This window comes from Montipora foliosa, chromosome 8, assembly GCF_036669935.1.
Source record: "Montipora foliosa isolate CH-2021 chromosome 8, ASM3666993v2, whole genome shotgun sequence".
NCBI lineage: Eukaryota > Metazoa > Cnidaria > Anthozoa > Scleractinia > Acroporidae > Montipora > Montipora foliosa.
Window position 1 is genome coordinate 6,350,222 of NC_090876.1, and position 10,000 is coordinate 6,360,221.

The 10,000-nt window shown below is 40.8% G+C and overlaps 1 pseudogene; it reads left to right on the forward strand.

Moving 5' to 3' along the window:
* Positions 1-7,699: 7,699 nt before the first annotated feature.
* LOC137968213 (uncharacterized) overlaps positions 7,700-10,000 on the forward strand; it is a 2,409-nt pseudogene continuing 108 nt past the window's right edge.

A 10,000-nucleotide genomic window follows, 5' to 3' on the forward strand; every position in this document is an offset into this window, starting at 1 on the left:
GTTTCAATCGAGTGTCGCAAAACCAAAACCAAAGTAATTACTTTGGCCAATCAAAAAGGACGGAGAAAATCCGGTAAACCAATCAAAACTCGAAGTAATTACACGTAGCCGACCCAAAGCGCGGGAAAACGTGCACGCGCGAGCCACCATTGGTTTTGGTTTTACTTCTGATTGGTTGAAAAAGTGGCGCGAGAACTGAATGAAGTTATCATAAACCAAAGCAATTCGCTAATTACTTTCGACACTCAATGTTTCCATACACTTCGAGGAATGTGCGGACTCGCCCACTAATCTTTCGCCAAGAATTGGGTCCCTAGTCTCCGGTGTTGTGGTCAATTTTGTGCAGTTCCTTTTGAAATATTCCATGCAAAGTGTGCCTAATAAATGATGAGTCATTGTATCCTACATATCCAGCAGTTAGTGTAGATTTGTGAATTTTCATCATAACTTTGCTGCATTTAAATTTTAGCCTATTCGGAAGTGGAACCCCCAGTCGGAAGGCTGCGAGCGGACGGGTAAGAATCATGTTTAAGTTAATTATTTGTTGAAATGTCCTCTATTTGACCAGAAATGGGGAAGGTTGACGATGACAACTTCCCTGGAAAGGTCATGTGAAAGAATTGATACCATTTTTGTTGGAAGGAAATTAATGGAATATATATACTGTAGGTCGCCCGTTTTGATTTATCAGCTTATGCGTGCAGTGCTGCTGACGTGCGCTCTTTCGAGCCTCCCTTTAGGGAGTTAAAAAGCTTTAAGGCTTCAAAACGTTTTTGTCATTTTTCGTTGTCGTTTTGCTGTTTTCGGTAAAAAAATGCACGAAAATGCTTCCCTCTCGCGCAGCATTGTTATTTTTCAAGCACACCACCACCGAAACAATGGCATTTAGTGAACAGAACAGTGGCTCAGCACATGCATTTTAAATTTTTCTGCATTTCTTCCCCGTTCCCTGCAAATCTGCAACGTGAAAAATACCAAGTTTTCAAGGTCTGTGGGAAACGTGTGAACAAAAGGCCAAATTTTAGTTTTTCATCTTATTTTAAATACCGTCCCTACGAATGCAGTGGGAGGGTAGTTCAGCTTGTTTGAAGGAGCTGAATCAATTGGAGCGATTGACAAAGAGTTTGACGTCCGTTGACGTCGCCGCGGTGTGGTCTTGAGGTCACCGCTCTTGTTTCAGTAGGTTGCCGTTGTGAAGTGAAGTGAAGCGAAATTATTAGCCTCTCCCCTCGGGGCTTTTGAGGACTAATTTACCATGCTTTCTTTTTGTGGGGGACTTTGGCCAGACCCCTTGTTACGCAGTTTACAATTTTATTTAGGAAGTGAAAGATGCTCCCGACAAGATTAGGTCAGACCTCAACACCGCTTCTAGTAAGTCCTTTAGCGATACTCAAACCCCTCTGCTTTTCTCTTTCATAGCAGAAGTGCTTTGGAACCCGATGATGTTATTGGTGAGTAGCAATGGGCCTGAATGACATAGCGGCCATGTTGAGTCCCGAGGGATTGAAAACTTTTGTTTTGCGTCACCGAAACTCGTTCCCAAACATTTCAAGTCGAGGCTCAGGATACGAAATCTATTGCCAATATGGCCGCCGCGCAAATGAGGCCCATGCATGTGTTTTTAGGTATAATGCACCCGTAGGAGGGAAGGATGGGAAACTGGTTGGTTGACGACAGCCGAAAGGACAACTGAGAAAACACCAGACAAGCGGGGCACATTGCCTATTCAGGACCTACATTTAGATTGCTATTAAGTATCTTTTCTCCATCAGAGATGATTAGTATAAAAATCTAGCTGGGAGGCACTACTGTCCTCGCACGCGAAATGTTCTCTTCAGGTTGCCGTCCGCGTCTCAAAAACGCGCTTAGAGAGTCACGCCAAACAGTTCAATAAGCTTGAGGCCCTGGAAACGAAAGAAAATCAAACAAGTAAAGAAATATTTGTTTTGAGGCATACGGAAAAACCGGAGTACTATTGACCGAAAACTCAGAGCAGAGTAGATTATCAACAACTGAATCCAATCCAATGAAGATGCTGTGCAGAAAGGAACCTGGGCCACAGTGGTAATCACCACTGCTTGGCCTTGGCGGATTGTGCTCCTAAAAGTGGCATATTATGCTACTAGCAGTGCTCGAAGTTTTCCCGAAATTATGCTCACAAAATGACGTAGATTCTGTACATATAGGCGCGCAATAACGACACCAAATGTTGGAGCCGTATGGCAGTTGTGCTAGCTTACACAATCCCCACGTAAAGCCGGATAGGAAACCAGAGTACTCCTCCAAAAGATTGACGGCGCACGCAGAATTCGCCAAAAGAGGCCTAGTAACTAAGTATGTCAGAGCAATTAGCGTAGCTTAAACACGCATTGCAAGAACATACTACCTAAATTTAATTTATTCCTGCAGAAAATACACCATGTCTACTGAATTTTATGAATTTATGCTCCAAAAAGTGCCAAATTTGCTAATTATATTTATGCTTTTTTGCTCCAATTATGCCAAAAATTATGCTAGTAATCTTGTTTGTTTGTCTTTAGATGTTGACAGCTATGAAGATGGCGATAGGCAATTGCAAGCCCTGAGAGATAAATTGAACGTGAACAGGTCTCAAATTTTGCTTGATTCAACGAACAATTTGTGAGATTGTGGTTTCTTTTTTAGGTCGCAGGTTTCTCTCACGGAAAATACACCCCTGAGTTTGATATTGTTTGCATTTGTTTCATAGGTTATCTTGGGAAGAAGAATCGAACGTTTCAACAGGCGAGGAGAACTCGCCGGCCGGTTAGTAAATGTGTACAGTTGTGTGGGGAAGAGGTCAAATTTTTCGGGCCATTTGATAAATGAATATGATTTATTGAACATCAATGATTCGACATATTCGGACTCAACCCCAGGTCTCCTCTTCAAGAATCGAACCCATGACCTTCCCAAAAGGTCTGTGAGACTCGTGGGATCTTGGGTAGCCTGTGAAGCTGACGGTATTGTTTGCTGGAGAGGGAAATTAACCAGCGGCAAGGTCGTGCGGAGAATGGGGACATCGTCTCTCCCCATTCTCCGCGCGCTTATGCTTTTCGCGCCAATTGAACATAAAACAACTAGAAGAATAATGTTTAGGTGGCGCCATCCCTACAATTGTCACTAGAGATGTTCCAAAGTGCGCCCGAGCCATTAATGTCAAACCTATTCAATCCTTATGCTGTTATCCTGTGTGTTCATTCCGTTATTGCCACTGGAGACAAGCAATCAACGGAAACTCAAGGTTTCACTATTTGCATACGGTTTATCTTCTAAAGACAACTGGATAATATCCAGTCAAGTAGACTAATACATAGAGGATATTACATAACCGTGTGAGAAGAGAAATTTCGAATCCCCTAGCGGCAAACGGACCGTAGAGGGAGTGGTCAATTAAATGTGTGTGTCTCTTTTGGTCTCTGTATTACTTTCAGGTGCGCCAGTCGTGAAAAAAAAGAGAAAGAAGAAAGCGAAACACAAGCCTCGACCGAGATGATGTTAAAGAGAAATCTCCGATGATTCTCCTGAACACAGCCTAGTCACGCGAAGGGCGCGTTCTTTATACAGACTCTGTGGTTTTCGGTAATTGTGATCACGTGACGGCGAAGAGCTCTTTCCAAGGATCCAAGAATTTTTGGTGATAGAGGTCTTGCCTAATTTGACCAAAAGAAGATCTTTGCGGAGCACTTTGGCCAGAAATCTACCCCTGATTCGCGTGCGTCGAGTTTTCGTTACGTTTCGTCAAAAAATACGCGAGAACCATTAACTTGTGAGGTTTGTCGTTTGTTGTCAGATGGAAAGGTAATGTCATTTTGCCCATCTTTGAGGGGTTTTCAAACTTATGCGGTAATTATCTTTCAATAAGAATCATCTCGCGTCACCCTCACGGCCAATCACTGGCAGTCTTGCTGGCTTCCGTTTTCCTGCATTTTGTTTCTTTGCGTTTTGATCGGCAAGAAATGATAGAAAGTGGTTACTTTGGTTTGGGATTTTCACTTCTCCCTGTATAATTTTGAAATATGCCTGCAAACTACTGAAAATACTGACGCAGCGTAGTTAAGACTTTTCCTGCAACGAGACTGTAAACTGTATTTTGATATTACGGATAGCAAGGCTACAAAGGGATTGCAATTTTAACAATTGAGGCCCAAGTTTTAGAACTCTCGTTCCATATCTTAAAGAAATGTCCAAGAACTTACTTTGGATGACATCTTCCAGTTAGAAATTATTCAATGTCTTCCCCAAATTTCTAGGAATGTTGTAACATTGCTTTGGAGCAGTTGCGCCGGAATTATAAAACAAAATATGCCATAGCCCCCTTAAGCCACTCAATTGAATACCGCTCTACTGATCGAAAGAGGAAAGGCTGTAAATTATTGATTATCCGTGCGATCACGCACTGATTCCGTGTAAATGCACCCTGTACGTATTTCCTCTGTAAGGGCAACTATTTGTACATAATGGTGGTGAAAAATAAAGCTGCACTTTTGTACTCTGTACACCCCGTGATAGTGGATTGTCTCTTTAAAGTGCTACTTTTGGCTAAAAAGTCATTTTTTTATTTTTCTTTGGATTTCAAAACTATGTTAACTAAACACTAAGTGACCCAAGTTTTAAAGTGCCCATAACCCCAAAATGTTTTTTTTGCTTAAGTGAATCTTTGCACCTGTTCGAAACGCATTGCGGCCATTTTTTCCTTTTTGGAACAAATCCTACCATTTTATAGCCTTCGAAAGTTGCGAAAATCCAAGCATCTTTTGTTCACGACCGAGTCAGAAGGGGAGCGGGTCTATTCCTGTTTTGACATCACAATCTACTTTGCATGCATTTTTACAAAGAGTTAATGGCATGTAAATCAGTTTGTGACCTCAAAACAGGAATAGACCCACTCCCCTTCTGACTCGGTCGTGAACAAACGATGCTTGGATTTTCGCAACTTTGGACACCTATAAAATGGCAGGATTTGTTAGAAAAAGGAAAAAATAGCCGCAATGCGTTTCGAACAGATGCAAAGATTCCTTTTTGCGAAAAAAAATATTTTGGGGTTATGGGCACTTTAAGCATTGCTTTCAAAAATATACCTGTTTATCTTAACTGGAATCTTCCTATTTAATGGTCCGCCATTACAAGCTTTAAATCTTGAGAGAGCTGAATCGAGGAGAAATGACGTCAAAAGACTCAATAGTTGAAGAAGTGCAATGCGTGTGTACTCGGCTGAATTAATATGCAGCACGGGAGTTTCGGTCTTTCACACAGGTCCAATCGGTCAGTTTTGAACGTGAGTAATGGCGGACCATCAAATCCAAAACTTAACTTAAAGTAAACAGCCTTTGGAGAACAGTCAAAGCTCAAAATTTTGCCACTCAAATGTTAAGCGATCACACTTTCAAAATCTGAAGACAAAAGGTAGCACTTTAGAAGTTGTGATTATTTTTAAAACATTTGCTACCATCATCGTAGAGGATTACAAATTGAAGCCTTCGTGGTTTGCCATAGTCCACGGATGATTTTCGTGGTTGAAATCCGCGGTCATGCAAAATTTTTCAAGCTGAAGAGACAGGGGATAGCTTACGACTATTACAAGATCTGTACGTGATCTTGTTTTCCCCATTTTTTTAGTCAGTTGTATAAGTTATAGTGAACGTTGTGTTTGACATTATGAGAACCCAATTCTTAATCATGGGGATCCTGTGCATGGAGTGAGTTATCTTAATATTCTGATAACTGTTAAAAGATGTGACTAAAAGCTGTTGGTCACTGTGTGTCGTCTAATGTGCCTTAAAAAAAAAACACGTTTGCGTGCCAATGAAATTGTTTACGCATTTTGCGTGCGTTGAAATGCTACATTCGTTTTCATCCCTGAGTCATGTCTTTTTCTTCTTATCTCCGCTCTGTTGTTTCTTGGGTGATTTTGCCTTCACAGTTGTCTCCTTAACAGTTTCTTTGTCCGTGTTTCCTGTTTTTTGAAGCCCTTGTCCAATTCTCTCTCCTTGGCATTCTGGCTAATACAGGAATGATAAAAGAACGTGGAGTTTTTAGATTTGGATGAACAGCATTGATTAGTAGTAAATGTCTGTTTTATTTATGTTCCGGGTCGCTGGTCCTTACTTGAATAGTCTACACTCAAACTTGAACAATCAAGCTTAACCTTCCTAGACAAGGAAAGGTTACGTTTATACAAACGTTGGCCGTGTAGCACTTATGTTTTATACAGAATTAATCGAAGAGAGTGTAGTGTAACGCGAAGTGCTAGATTTCCATACCACTTCGCGTTACACTACACTCTCTTCGGTTACCCTTCCTAGAGTCTTTCAGCTTAAAGGGGAAAAATCAGCTAGATCAGCAATTATCCAACATTGTTTTTAAGTCTGTATTTTATTTTATTTTATTTGTTATTTTTTGCGAGAAAATTACGTTCGAAGTTAGGCTTTTCCCGCTTTTTAGGCCTTTTCAGTGCGGGCTCAAAAACTAAAGAGCGTGCAGTGACGTATGATATAGGGAACAGAGATTTCGTAATCAAGAGAAAAAAGGTAAACACAAGTGCTGCGGTGGATATTTTCGTTATTTTGCTGTTTTCTTTTCAAAATGAGTGGTGTTGAGCCGTTTCAGTTTTTTTTCAGTCAAAACACTGCTCCTATATGGAGCGCTCTCGCATATCATACGTCATAAGCTGCAAATATGACCCGTTGACTCCTCCGTTCTGAGCCGCGATGCTGATGGAAGAAAATCGGGATTAAAACATTCTTTTAGGTAGAAAAACGATAGATATGCCAGAAAAAAAGTGTAAGGGAGAGAGAGAGAGGAGAGCTCCGTGCTCGTGCTCCATCTGCGTTAGGGGGGACGAAAGACTTTGGGAGTGAGACTTGGCAACAATCACAGCTGAGATCTGAACAGATAGAGGAAACCTGGAGATAATTAGCTTGTTAGTCCTGCCTTGACAGTAAGCACTTATAAGCTCCCCGCGGAAAGAAAGTGCTAATCCAGATGTTTCAGGACTAATGTTTTACAAAACGAGTTGCAAATACAAGCCATCAAGTGCTCTGATTGGGGAAAAAGTCGGTCTGTTTAAAATTACTTGTTCAAAAAGGAATATGCCTAGATTTGTGTGTAATGTTCACTCGGCTTTAGAAGTTTTATTTAGACAGTGATTACACAAGGTTTATTAAACACGCTTGGAAATTGTTGCTTGAAATTGGGCCAACTTTTATGTCCAACTCTCAACAGGCCTCCTGTTTAAAATCTCGCGCGGCCATTTTTACCTCCGAACGATGAGCTACGATTGTAACGATTGTATGCTTTGACCCCTTTTGAGGGGGTACTGGCCCTAGTAAACAATCTTCGAAATCCTCGAAGAGAAAGCTTTCTTTTGGTACCTTGTTTGCCTCGCAAAACCCTGTTTTTAAATAATAAGGCGTTTCTGACGGAGCACTACGAAACCAGCTTAATCAGAGTAAAATTCTTGTTCTATATAAGTGAGTTCGCAAAAGCATTTATTTGAGTTCCTTGGAGCCCATTTCGGGTAAAGTAAAACCATAGTTCCCTAGAAAAGGTATTTATCTTTTGTTTTTTTGAAAAAAATAGTCAAAATTTGGAGAGCAAGAGTTTCGATTTTTGTTTCAAAAATTGCAAAAATCTTTGCATTGCTTTCTAGGTCAAGAAGTGTACAGCCTATTCTGTATACATGGGAAGCAACAAGAAACCTCCGCGGAGGTCTTCTAAGTGTTCATCGAAACGTCACTTTCCACTAGGTGAATTCTCAAGACAAAAAGCTAAACTCAGTGATCAGTATTTGTCAAAAAGTAAGTAGCTGTGTGCGTTGAAAAATAAAATAAAGCATCTCCAGGAGAAGAGTGAGAAAGTACAAGATGCATGAAACAACTTGAAGTAACACCAGTTCAAACCACGTTCCAGAGCATTTGAAATTTCACAAAAATACTTCCACCTGACGTAAAAAGGACCCCTCTAAACTTTCTGATGATAGTAAATTGAAGTTACCTCGACGAAGTGCCCAGAGGAGGCAGTTGGAAACCTAAATGGCTGCTGTAGAGATCAATGGAAGCACTGTAGAGAACAGACCTCCTGCTCTTGAGGGTATATATGATCTCTACTGTGGCAAAATAAGTGATGTTTCCAAATATTTCTGCTCATCCAAAAAAATGAAAAAAGCAGCACTGGTGAAAATAAAGTTGGAGGCACAAGATTATGAAAAAAGTGATGAAAATTTCATCCGCTCACTTTCATTGCTCTATGCTGGAGGGGTTATAGGGAAAGTGAAGTACGAGCAAGGGAGGTCTGCACTTGTTATGAAGCACACAGGGAAGACCACTAAAAAAGGGACTCCTTTAAAGCAGTGCATCACATTTGGTTTTGGCATACCTATTCCAAGACCACTTGCTTACAAGGAGTTAATGCACAACATTGCACAAATTGATATTGGAGAACTCATTTCTGTTAAAGACACCTTGTTTGCTACCTAACCCCCTGAACAGAGAGTTGATGGTGTGTACAGAGAATTAGAATCAATGCTTCTCACCCTAAGAAAATTCTATCTTGAAGATCCCATACGAAAGGACAGTGAAAAACTGATTTGGTTTGGTGAGAAGGGAGCTTTTAAAGTATCAATTGGTGGTGATGGTGCCCCCTTTGGAAAATGGGATGAATCAATGTCTTGGTTGGTTAGCTTCGTTAATGTGGGCGCAAGAGTTGCAAGCCCAAATGACAATTTCCTGTTGTTTGGTGTCAATTGTAAGGAAGATCATCCCGCTGTAAGACTATTTACCTCTCAAATTGAAGAAATTGAACAGAAAACCTACACTGTCTCAGGGGTGCAAGTAACTTTTTTATTTGAACTGGTTCATTCTGACATGGAATTTCTATGTTTCATTAATGGGGAACTCAACAATGCTGCCAGTTATTTTTCAAGTTTTGCCAATGTATCAAAGGCAGATTCTACTACATTAAATGGCAAATTTGGAACAACCCCAGATTGCAAATGGAAACCTTGGCCATACCAGAAAAGACTGAACGTGGCTAAGCAAGTTGCATGGTTCAAAGAAAAGATTCCTCCTCACCTTGCAAAGTCCACACAAAGAAGTAGGGTTACTCAGTTCATTGGAAACAAGAAGTCAAGACAAGAATTTGACGCTTTCATTGGTAAACATTGCGATAAAGAAGTTGTGGAGCCCCTCCATTTAAAAAATAATGGAGTGCAACATCTGCATTCGATGCTTTTGGACTTGGCAATTTCATTGAGTAACATGCCAGACAAAATCAGCAGCTTGTCAGATCTACCCCCATCAAGTGCAATTTCCAGGTACTTGAAAGCATTAGAGTCTGATGTAAAGGCTGGGCGTCTAAAAGAACCAATTAGGAAAGTTGATTTTAGAAGACAGGTCCAAAGATAAGGACTTTTCCTACAGACTCACTGGAAAAGACTCTAGACTTGTTCTACATGGTTTTATGTTTCTGGTAAATGCAATCAAGGGGGATTCAGAGAACCCTACATTACTCATGAAGCTGATCTGTATTGTCTTTATAGCAATCAAGTTGAGAGACTGTGCTGCAAGATTCTCTATGTATCATATCACCCCTCCAGCTGTCCAAGAGCTGCAAGAAGTAAGTCATGATTACTTCACAGCAGTAGTCCTTTTCAGTGGAAAAGTTTCAGGCACAGTCTGGAGTATTGGGTTGGGCATCTAGCTCCAGTTCATACACAGTGGATGTTTGACAAATATGGAACTGGTCTTGGTGTAAACACAATGCAGGGAAGGGAGGCAAAGCATTTCAGATTGCTAGTTATGCGAAAAACAGTCTTTCCAAAGTACGCTGGCCGCAAGTTTTTCGACATGACTACATCAGTAAACTTTGGATTTCTATTCATCAGCCCTCCCTGTTGACCTATCACCAGACGAAGGACAGCCTCATTCCCAGTCGTGTGACAAAAGATCCAAAACATCACTGTTATTGTGGTTTTTCTAAGGCT